General features: G+C 45.6%; 1 long non-coding RNA gene across 1 annotated transcript in view; it reads right to left on the reverse strand.

Annotated features, from left to right (window-relative positions):
- Nucleotides 1-2,455, reverse strand: part of LOC128401755 (uncharacterized) — a 53,687-nt gene extending 51,232 nt beyond the window's left edge. The window contains exon 1 of the long non-coding RNA XR_008327534.1: nt 2,062-2,455. This is a non-coding gene — a long non-coding RNA (uncharacterized LOC128401755). The remainder of the gene's footprint in view (nt 1-2,061) is intronic.
- Between the last annotated feature and the right edge of the window lie 9,156 nt (nt 2,456-11,611).

Here is an 11,611-nt window from a genome sequence, read left to right on the forward strand (position 1 = left end):
AATGTGCCTTGGTAGCCTTCAAACCACCACAGAAGCAATTAAATCAATGACCACCAAGCGTGCTGAACATTATTTGAAAACAAAATGTCCACTGCTCACAAGAAACTTGGTTGGTCTTCTGAAGTGTCTTTCAGCTTCCATTCTCCCAAGATTCCTCAGATGTTTCACCTGCGGAGCAACCTCCAAACAGCAAATTTCACTTGAAGCCAAATTTGTAACAATCTTGACTCCCACAGTCTCTCCCTGAGAAACATCTCTGGTCTTATCAAAACCCATTACTGTTATGACACCCAACATAGCTCCACCCTTGAGGCAGCCCATTGGTCCTCCCTCAGCTGGCCTGGCTATAAATACACCTAGGTCCACCTGACCCTGGGTTCAGTTTCCTGACACCCAACCTGTGTTTGTTGTCTGCTGAACCTTGGTTACTCATTCAGGCTCCACACACTCTGTGGACAATATAACAGTTTTTTGAAACAAGGGTACATCCAGCTTCTAAGCAGCAGGTTTCTCTTAATCCAGGGGAAGAGAGGGAGACTCATTTTTAAAATTTTTTTTGGTGGTGGTTTGTGTGGAAGTCATCCCACTTTCATATCATGTGTGGAACTTTGATGACTCATTCAGGCCTTCCCTACTGGAGTTGGGGAGCCCTGTTACAAACCTGTGCTTTAGAGCCCTGACAGCTTGTTGTAGATACACTGGCAGAGGAAGAGGAGTGTGGGGGGAGCGCACTACCCCCGGCAGCGTGATCCCGGTGGGGTGCCATTGTGGTTGCTCGCTCACCTGTGCTGCGCACCACGCCCTCGCAGGCGGTGTGCCACACCCCCAAGATGCACGTCACGCCCTCAGGACACATGCCATGCCCCTGTGGGCAGCACACCATGCCCCCAGGACATGCACCAGCCCTGCTCCTGCCTGCTCCCCGCCCCCCAGTGCCAGAGCATGAAGCTCCGCCACTGTGTAGATATCCTTGTCTGATGTCATCAATGCATTTGTAGAGCACAAATCCAAAGTCAAGACCAAGCAGAAAATACTCTCTGTTTCCCACAACTTACTACATCATCCTCAGCTCCGCCTCAGTTTTAGCTTGGAATCTCTCTGAAATTGGTTGCCATCAATGGACTGCTAAGTTGGAGACAGCTCCTGCTACTCCTGATTTCACTTCTCCCTAGAAGAGTGCAAGGGCCATAGAGCATCTGCTTGGCATGCAGAATGTTCCCAATTCAATCCCCTTGCCTGACTCCCTGACTGACACCCTTGAGAGCTGCTGCCAGTCAGAGTAGGCAGTATTGAGCTAGATGGCCTGACATAGGCAGCTTCCTATGTTTCTGCACTCAGACAGGGGTAACCATCACTAGGCAAGGAATCCAAATAAAGCTGAGAATGTCACAATATTATACAGTACGTATATATGGTGCAATCATTCTTGGATTAATGTGTTTCTGGTTGCCACATCTTAACAAGGATATTGTAGAGCTAGGGAAGGCCTGCATCTCAATGGTAGAGCATCTGCTTTGCATGCAGAAGGTCCTAGGTTTGATCCCTAGCATCTCCAGGTAAGACTGGAAGAGATGCCTGTCTGAAATTCTGAGCTAGATGGACTCATGTTCCAGCTCAGTATCTAAGGCAGCTTCTTACATTCCTGGAAGAGAGTCACCCCAATTTGCCGTATGGCTAGCTTTCCCTCCATTTTGGCTTTCGTGCGGACTGGCCTTGACACTCTCCCCAGCTACCAGTCCTTATTCATCCAGGATTTTTGCTTCAGCTCCTGCATCCCCAGCATGGGAGAGAGAGAGAGAGAGAGAGAGAGAGAGAGAGAGAGAGAGAGAGAGAGAGAGACTTTGTGGGGCCATTGTGTGTGTCAGCACAGAGGTGGCCCATCTTCTGATGTGGTGACAGGGAATGAAGCTGTGAACCTTTCAGCATCAACCACGCCTGACATCCCTGACCAGCACAGGCTACCAAGGAGAGTCTCCCCCCGCCCCAGACGCCTCTTCAACCCGGCAGTCCCTCTCCACTAAAAGAACTCAAAGGTCAATTTTCAATGAAGTTCTTACTTACTTGAATCAATGTCGCCTTGATTCTTTGTGAAGGGTGCAGCAGGCATAAAATGTGATATTGATTCTCGAGATGCAGAGCGTTCCTTTGTTCCTGGCCGTTTCAAAAAATGCAAAGTATTTCTTTCATCCCACTGCAGAGCATGTCACCTTAAACAAACTTGAGGTCAGCACCCTTTCCTGCCATTTCATGTTGGCTTGCACTGGCTCCTTCTCAGCCCTCCCTCTTTTTTTTATATATCAACTCTCTTCTTGCTTATATCTTCCTCTCCTCATTTTTAAAAAGACAGACTCTCTTCCTCTTATTTTCTATTCTAATTTCTGTATTGCCCTCCGCCTCTTGATCTCTGGAGTACTCTTTGGATTCTGATCTAATTTATCATATCCACCTCTCTCCACGATGCTGAGGCTCTTACCCATCCTTTGACACAGAAACTCTTTCCCACCTGATTCCCTGTTGAGTTTTAACCATTTATTGCCAGCCTCTCCACAAAATCTGCTTAACAGTAAACCCAGAAAACTCCCCCCCCCACTGCAATAGGACCTCTTTGCACAGTTTTTCATGTAAGGTTCTCAGTTTTGTTTCTCCAGGTGAAAAGGCTTGGAGACAAGGCATCGAAAGAATCATCTTTACCCATGTGAAATTGCCCACACCTTAAATCAGCATCAGAGGCTCTGCTGGAGAGTCTACAGTCTTCAGAGGGGAGACAGGAGGCAACCATTGACAGGGCCTTTTCAGTGGTAGCACTGCTTTTTCTTAGAGCTCAGTCATCAGGAAGGGCTGCAGAGCCTTTGCCAATCAAATCAAATACCCTTATTGGCATCACAGTATAAAACATTTCAGGTCACCGGGATATCCTTTGCCAGTCAGTGTTGATAATACTGAGTTAGATGGACCAATGGTCTGACTGGTATATGGCAGATTCCCATGTTTCTAAATTCAGGTGTAACCTGATCCTTCTAGTCTAATGTACAGGTCAGAACTTAGGTCACATTTGCACTGTACATTTAAAACACTCTCGTATCAATTTAAAAGTCATAATAGCTGTCAGGATAGGACAGGAGACTACTCTCTGCACTTTCCAAAAGCAGTTGAATACATATTTGTTCTGCTAGGCATTCCTAGCTGGATAAAAAAAGGTTCTTCACCATGAATGTCCTCTTGTTAGGCCCTTAGTCTTGTGTTTTTAACTGCTTTTAATTATCTGAGATGTCAATCGCGTTGAGATGGTGGTTTAGAAAACAATTAATAAATCAATGGTAACAACAACAACAACAACAACAACAACAACAGTAATGGACCCAACCAATTCTGGTTTAGTCTCCATTCACCTTTCTACCGAGTTATGCAAGGGGTGGAAATGTGACCAAAGGAGCAGGGCTGGATCAAGAAATTTTGCTGCCTGAAGCAAATGATGAAATGATGCCCTGCCATTCCGCATACAGAAGTGGACTGGACTGGCAGTTGCATCAGCACTGTGGTGGGATAGCCTTCTTTACAACCCCAGAGGGCAGGAGGCTGACTTAGTACATTCAGGGCAGGACACACAGCACATTTAACTCTTTCCTCCAAAATCTTGTTGCTGCTCCTTGTCACCCATCATCTTCCACCTGAGGCAGCTGTCGTATTCTGCCTCCTGGCAGGGCCGGCCTTGCTGAGGATGAGGAAGGAAGCCAGCAGACAGTGCCAGACCCTGGACCGCTTGTAGGTAGGAAAGCAGGCAGGTGGAGAACTGGCTGAAGGCAGACTGAGGTTCTTGGGGCAGTGCCCCATTTGCCCTCTTGCAGCAGCCTCCACCAAATGGGCTGATGCACCCTTTCCTACTTAGCAACTCAGTTGTTTTTCTGCTTGGTGGTTTATATAAGGTTAACATAGTAGGGGGAAAAAATAAAAATGGATATTTTATATATAGTGGAATTGGGTAGTTAAGGAAAGGGTACAGTTTGCTTGCTACCTCAGGCTTGAAAATTTTTCTTACATACTCTAGCACGAAGAGTATTAAAGCAGAATGTAGTGGAAATGCAATATATGGCAATGAATGTCTCCCAACCAGCAATTTAGCACTGAAGCTGAGGGCAAGCTGCCTGTGCACCGACTTTTAATACCCAGACGATTTGTGGCTGCGCACAGTTCCTGCCTTAGGCCAGAGTTGTGCTGGTCTTCTAATGGGTCTAGTTTGTTTGACTGTCAGAATCGCAGAGGAATGGGGAGCGGAGAAAGGCCCTCATCTTGCAAGCAGTAGAGATAATTAGAAGGTCTGTCATGGGGAGAAGGGGGCTGGAGCGCTTCATGGGCTGTCAAAGGGCGGCACTGGCTTGGGAGAATGTGGAAGAATCTAGGGCACGCAACTGCGGTGTCTTACGCTTTTGCATTTGTGAGCTGCGCGTTACCTACACAAGTCACTGGCTCGCGTCCCTATGGTTTTGGGAGAGGGCACGGCCACAGAGACCAGGGCAGTGTCCAGCTGCTTTCCCTGGACAGCAGCTAAGAGAGGGTAGAAGGGGCGATGCATGGATCTGCTGCCATGGATGAGCATTAGGCAAAGAGTGGGGGACCACCTCGCTTGCCCAGGGTGGTTTCTGCAATGCCTCAGAGCTTTGTGCTTTGTTTGATCTTCAGCCTGTGCCAGCCTGATCAGTGGCGTAGTGTGGGTTGTCAGCACCCGGGGCAAGGCAAGTAATTTGTGCCCCCTAACCCGTGGATTTTAGCACTGATTTTAGCACTGCGAGTGCGAGCGCGCCCCCCCAGATGTTGCGCCCGGTGCGGCCGGCCCCCCCTGCACCCCCCACGCTACGCCACTGAGCCTGATTGTAAGTCGCTTCTGTGGTAGAGAACATGCATAAGAGAATGACATGCGCCCATGAGTCATAGGAACACAGGAATCTGCCTTATACTGAGTCAGACCTTTGGTCCATCTAGCTCAGTACTGTCTACACCAACTGGCAGCAGCTCGCCAGGATTTCAGGCGGGAGTCATTCTCAGCCCTACCAGGAGACGCCAAGAATTGAACCTGCAACCTTTTGTAAGCAAAATGGATGCTCTATCACTATGCTATGGCATTTAATCGATATTTGTATATTTAAAATGTACCTATTACAAGCAAATCTCTAAAGCAATTTCTGAACATTGGCTTACCAGTGTCTGTTTTGTGAATGACCACTGCTATGCATTTAATTATCGCTGTACTTTTTACATTTCGTTTCATTTAATTTTTTACTGTCTCCCCTCACCTCACCATGTATATATATTGTTTATTTATTTAATTCATAAAATCTATACACTATTTGATGGTGGTTTTTTGTTTTTGTTTTAAAAAACCCCTATTTAAAACGTTTAAAAAATTAAAATCAGCAATCAAATTAAAATCAAATTAAAACACACTTCAACATTCTGCATATCTGGGTAGGTTTGCCTGACTGTATATTTATTATATATTTATATACATGGAACTCAATAAATAGGGTTGCCATATTTCAGAAAAATGGCAATCAGGACACAAAAGTTGCTGAGATTTTTGGCAAAGTTGCTGAGCTTTTTTGTTTTGTTTTGCCAAATTCTACACTTCTGACATAGTTGCTATACGTCTGGATTTTCCCGGACATTATGTGGCGGTTCCTGCCTGGACACTGTTTCCCACAGAGAAATCCTAGCTACGTCCGGGAAATTCCTCTGATGAAGTGCACTGTAGTCTATGAAATCTAATACAATTATGAATTTGTTAGTCTTTAAGGTGCGACAACACTCTGTCATTTTGATTCAAGTCATGCAATTTTATCAGATTTTTTTTAAAAATGTGATTGCACTTTTATTAAGTTCGTAAGTTCTGCTGGTTTCTGGAGGTCTGCTCTAAGCATGACTTAGGACCCAACAAAGTGGTACTCAGAGTACAACTCTCAGTGGCCCATTGAAATGATCAGACCTAAGTTAGCTATATATGTTAATTTCAACGGGTCTACTCTGAGCAGGACTAACACTGGATACAATCCAGTATCTGGATCCAAACCCTATACTTTTGCAAGATGCACAAAAATCTGCTTTCCTTTTAATATATATATAGAGAGAGAGAAGGGGACGCGGGTGGTGCTGTGGGTAAAAGCCTCAGCGCCTAGGGCTTGCCGATCGAAAGGTCGGCGGTTCGAATCCCCGTGGCGGGGTGCGCTCCCGCTGCTCGGTCCCAGTGCCTGCCAACCTAGCAGTTCGAAAGCACCCCCGGGTGCAAGTAGATAAATAGGGACCGCTTACCAGCGGGAAGGTAAACGGCGTTTCCGTGTGCTCCGCTGGCTCGCCAGATGCAGCTTTGTCACGCTGGCCACGTGACCCGGAAGTGTCTCCGGACAGCGCTGGCCCCCGGCCTCTTGAGTGAGATGGGCGCACAACCCCAGAGTCTGTCAAGACTGGCCCGTACGGGCAGGGGTACCTTTACCTTTACCTTTATATATATATAGAGAGAGGGAAAAAAAACCTGCTTCTGCCATGATCAATTGCAATGCTGCCTTACAAGCTGACCATTCACTTGTCAGATCTAGGATCATGGTTTGTTGATGCTGTAATTGATTTTTTTTTTTAAAAAAAGAAATAAAATACATGGCTCATATTAACGGATAAAATATAGCCTCCGCATGAGAAAACATTACCTTGAAATATTAGCAGTATAATATGTTAATTTTGATGGGAGGATGTGACTTCTGATATATATGGGGAGATGGAAATTTCCCTGCACATTTCCTGGCACTTCCTGTGTCAACATAATTCTTAGGAACTTGCCTGCACTATTTTGTGATGACTTATATGATGATGTATAACAGCTTAAGAGGGTTTAAAATGCAGTATTTTGACTAATGCAGTTTGGTAAATAGCTCACAAGACAATTTTTTCACCACTTTTATGAGACAGTCCCGCTAGTCTCCAGTATTGATAATAGCAATTGCATAGTAAAAAAAAATCAGAAACATTCAGGAATGTTGGCAAGCATATAGCCATATGAAATGTTATTAGCAAATATAATTATCTTTCTGGATACAGTTTGTTCATTGTTGTCTCCCCATCTGTATAAAAGTGATTGTAAGATCCTGAGGGCAGAGACCTAGCTGTGTGCGCACGCACACAATTTTTTCTTTCTTACTGCACAAAACACTATGTACATAGATAGACCTATATTCATCATCATCATAGGTGCTAAACAAGCTCATATTATCTACAGACTGAAGGGTTAACAGGGTTTACATTCTTTTTTGTACTTCAGCATTTTGAAATTATTTTTTTTGCCTACTGAATTTCCATGAAGACATGCCAAATTTCTGTTAAAGGTTAAGGTGTCCCCCCCAAATATGGCAAATAACGAAAAAGGAGGTGATATGCAATTAAACCAACTTAAGATATCATCCCCCCCAAAACAAACAATAAACCATAAATAAACCAGAGGCATTTAAAAATTCATATCATAAATATTCCCACCCTCTATCCAGCACCAAAAGAGGGTTTTCCCCCCTTTGAGCAAAAGTTTGTGCATGTGTGTATGGACACTTTATATTCTGAAAACTTTTGTCATTGTTTTCCTCAGAGCTCCTTGAGAATATTGGGGTGTATAATATTAAAGCTGTATTTACCGAGTTGAAATAAAGAGTGGGGTGCTGATAATGCCAAGGTTGCAGATTTGATTCCTGTTTGGGACAGCTGTATAATTCATGCATTGCAAGGGGGTTGGACTAGAGGATCCTCAGGGTCTACAATTCTGTGATTCTGTGATTCTATTTCTTTAGGTCAAAATATGAGACCATAGTGCACACACAGACACAGACACAAACACAAACATGCCAGGGTGGCTATGTTCTGCCTCCACTGAGTGTCAGATGCAGTTGCTGGCAGTCACAAGTGGCGATAGTGCTGCTCTTGCACTCATGTCCTGCTTATGGGCTTTGCAATGCCATCTGACTGACCACAGGAAGCACAAGATGCTGGACAACAAGGCAGCAGATAGTGAGCTCCAGCTTTATGGAGGCATTTGGAGCTGATTGGCTCAGTATATCACCTGGCCAGCCTGTAAATTCTGGCTGGGTGTTGCTTCTGGTCAGTGCAGCCCAGCACACACCTCCTTTATCTGACCAAGCTGGACTCTTCAGATGTTACACTCAGTCTAGATACAAGCTGTGTCAATAGCTCTACAAGTATTTGTGTGAAAGAGTGCATGCTTGTTTATTTGTACAGTTCTGCACACAGATTGTACACTGATTGAACATCACATATGAATCGCTGTCTGAATGTAGAGCTCAACTGTTTGTGTGCATAGTTACAGATCATGCACTTGTTGAATGTAATGTGTGAACTAACACAGGGGAAGGTGCAGAGAGCTGCTTATCGGGGCTCTTCGTTCAAGATTCTTGAACTCTTCTTTCAGTATCCATACATTCCCCTGGTGTTGTTTTATGTTTTATGTTATGTTATGTGTATATATATATATATATATATATATATATATATATATGGAAGTAAGTTTTCTCATACAAACTTGAAATGGACCCTTTTAAAAGGAATGTTTCTACACCCTTTAAAAATAGGGGCAGGGAACAACACAAGTTAGTACATAACCAAAATTCTTCTTAATTTAGCTCCTTAATTTAGCTTCTTAATTTTAGTGGTAAGAGACGTTATCTAAATGTGACATTGCTGAGAGATACTAGTCAGTGTCAAGTCTGAGTATGAAAAGCCTGAACACTTTGAACACTTTTTGAATCTGCTTCTGTTCACTCCCACGATGACATCACCACCGTAGGTCTGCCCACAGCAGAAGAGGCAGATTTGGTAACGGTGTGCACACCTTAGTTTAAAGATGAATTTGCATTGTCTTGTGCATTCCAATCACTGTGAAGCTGAAAACAAAACAAAACACGTCAACTGCTTTTCTTCTTCTTCAAAAAGAAACAGGACACACACATACACACTACTGGGAACTTCTTTTGCACATGGGTTAAAAATACAGCACCGGAAACACAGTGAGTGCATCTTAAATTAAGTGTGAACATACCATTAGTCTCTTGAAACAGAGTTTTCTGCCACAACTTTGTTGTGGCATAAGCATCTGTGGCTCCAAGGCCGCTTTGCCAGATGCATGAAGTGAAATCTCAGCTGGCAGGGATATAAGGGTGGGGAGTGAGGCAGGAGCTCAACAGCAATGGGATGCAAACATTAACAGCCAGTGACAGTTAGCGCATCAGTGTATGTTAAATAGGTACACCTATGAGTGATAAGTGATGGGAGGATGTGTCTTAAGTCCACTGTTGAAACTGAGAGGGCCTACGAGTGAGTGCATTTAGTTGGACTGTACTTTCAGCACCATTGTGCATGTTTTATTAAGTTCACTGGTAGTGAATCTCTCAAACATCATGAAATCTACTTTTTTTTCCTAGCATGAAAGGAAGGAAGAAGGAAGAAGGAAGAAGGAAGAAGGAAGAAGGAAGGAAGGAAGGAAGGAAGGAAGGAAGGAAGGAACTAGTGGAGTTATTTCATCCTTTAATGGCCTTCTCAGATGCTCCTGTTTAAGCCAGGGAATGGTCCAAAGTAACATGGCACCCTTAACAGAACAGAAACGAGAGAGCAGGACTGTGTACGTCAAGAGGTAACTGCACAGAACCCCACTCTATGCTAGGCCCCTGCAATCAAAATTCATTGGGGTCATTTTGGGCTTTGATAGTCAAATACAGCCAGAGGGTGTGGGTCTGAAGCTCTAGCTGAACAAGTAGCCCACCCCCCTCTCTTGAGAGAGCCATTCCCTGTCCAGCTATGGCCAGTCTCATTTGTCTCCTGCGCTGTCATTCACAAATCCACTCTGTGAATCTCTTTAAATGTAAAGCAGCTGCTGCGTGCGGCAGGGCTGGCTTAGGATCTCTCAACAGACAGCGGCTCAAAAGCCGGCCCTGAATGCTGTCCATCCCATAATGCTCCTCATTTGGAAACAATTAAACCCTCCATTGGAGATCTTCTCAAAAGGACCCCATTCCATGAGCCCTCTAATCTGCTGAAAAACCCCGTCCTGTTTTTCCCTCCCTCCCTCCCTCTTCCACCCCCAGCCTTTGCTTTTGGTCAGGGAATAGTCACCGTCTCCTTTAAGAACATCTGAGAGCTGGCAGCTGCTTGGCAGACAGTAACCATATCCGTGGTAGGGGAATTTGCCATCTTAATTTTATTTATTTTGCTGCACTCATCCGTACGGCTCAGAGAAAGCCAAGCCAGAAAGAAAGAAAAAAGCAAAGAAAAAGCAGGCCGGCCTTTGCTCACACGCGGGGCGTTCCTACACGAGTCCACATTTCCTTGGGCTCTTTCCCCGGATCACGGGGGTCTTGTTCATTTTACACATGTTTGCCATCAAGCGCAAGGCCTCGGTATCGCCGCGTCTCAAGTGATATGATGAACTTGAGATTAATCTCTTCTAAGGAGAAGCATCTGGCTCTGAGCTAATAAAATCTCAATTTGTAACAGGGCAGGGGAGCTCACAGTCAGAGAGGCCTCACTCCATCGCTTTGAGACCCGAATTGGCGCGAGGAGCTGAGTCTTCCTTCTTGCCTCCCTAGGCCGCAGCCTTCGCTTCCTCGAAAGCCTTGTGGGTTTCTTTGGAATGCCACCCTTCCCACTGTTAATCACATCGCAAAGCGCTGAATCCTGCTGGTACAAAACCTTTCCTCCCTGCTCTCCCCCCCAACCAAACGGTTTGTTAGCCAGATGTGGCAGACCCCTTGCTGGGACGTTAAACTGGCAACACTCTTGATCCAGGCAGACAGACACTCAATCGGCAGCTTCTGGAAAACTTCCCTCTACACTGGGAGGCTTCTGACACAAACCAGCTGAAGACATTGCAATACCAGAAAGTGCGGCGGCTTGACTGTGTGACAGATTGGCAACGCATAGCGCTGACTCGGAGTCCTTCATGGAGGGAGGAGGGAAGGAGAGGGAGGATTGCAAAACTGCTCATTCACTGTCCAGGCGTTGAGCCACTAATCACAGTTTACATTAGGCAATTGGATACTATTTCACTACAGAATGTATCTGCTTACTGGTTCCCTCACCTTCCGAAAGCATGCATGTGTGAATTAGTGCATGGGCGGATGAGGGGCCTGGGACTGGCTAAAGGGCAGCACTGGGCCGTCTTTACCCGGGAATGCAAAGGGTGTGAGGCACCCAGGCACCGAATTCTGGGCGGCGCCAGGCGCCCGCCACTAAAGCCACCTAAGCTCTAACTAAAGGTAAAGGTAAAGGGACCCCTGACCATTAGGTCCAGTCATGGCCAACTCTGGGGTTGTGGTGGTCACCTCGCTTTATTGGCCGAGGGAGCCGGCATACAGCTTCCAGGTCATGGCGCACGGAAACACCGTTTACCTTTCCACCGGAGCGGTACCTATTTATCTACTTGCACTTTTACGTGCTTTCAAACTGCTCGGTTGGCAGGAGCAGGGACTGAGCAATGGGAGCTCACCCTGTCATGGGGATTCGAACCGCCAACCTTCTGATCAGCAAGTCCTAGGCTCTGTGGTTTAACCCACAGCGCCACCTGCATCCCCTTAAC

This window comes from Podarcis raffonei, chromosome 14, assembly GCF_027172205.1.
Source record: "Podarcis raffonei isolate rPodRaf1 chromosome 14, rPodRaf1.pri, whole genome shotgun sequence".
Taxonomy (NCBI): Eukaryota; Metazoa; Chordata; class Lepidosauria; order Squamata; family Lacertidae; genus Podarcis; species Podarcis raffonei.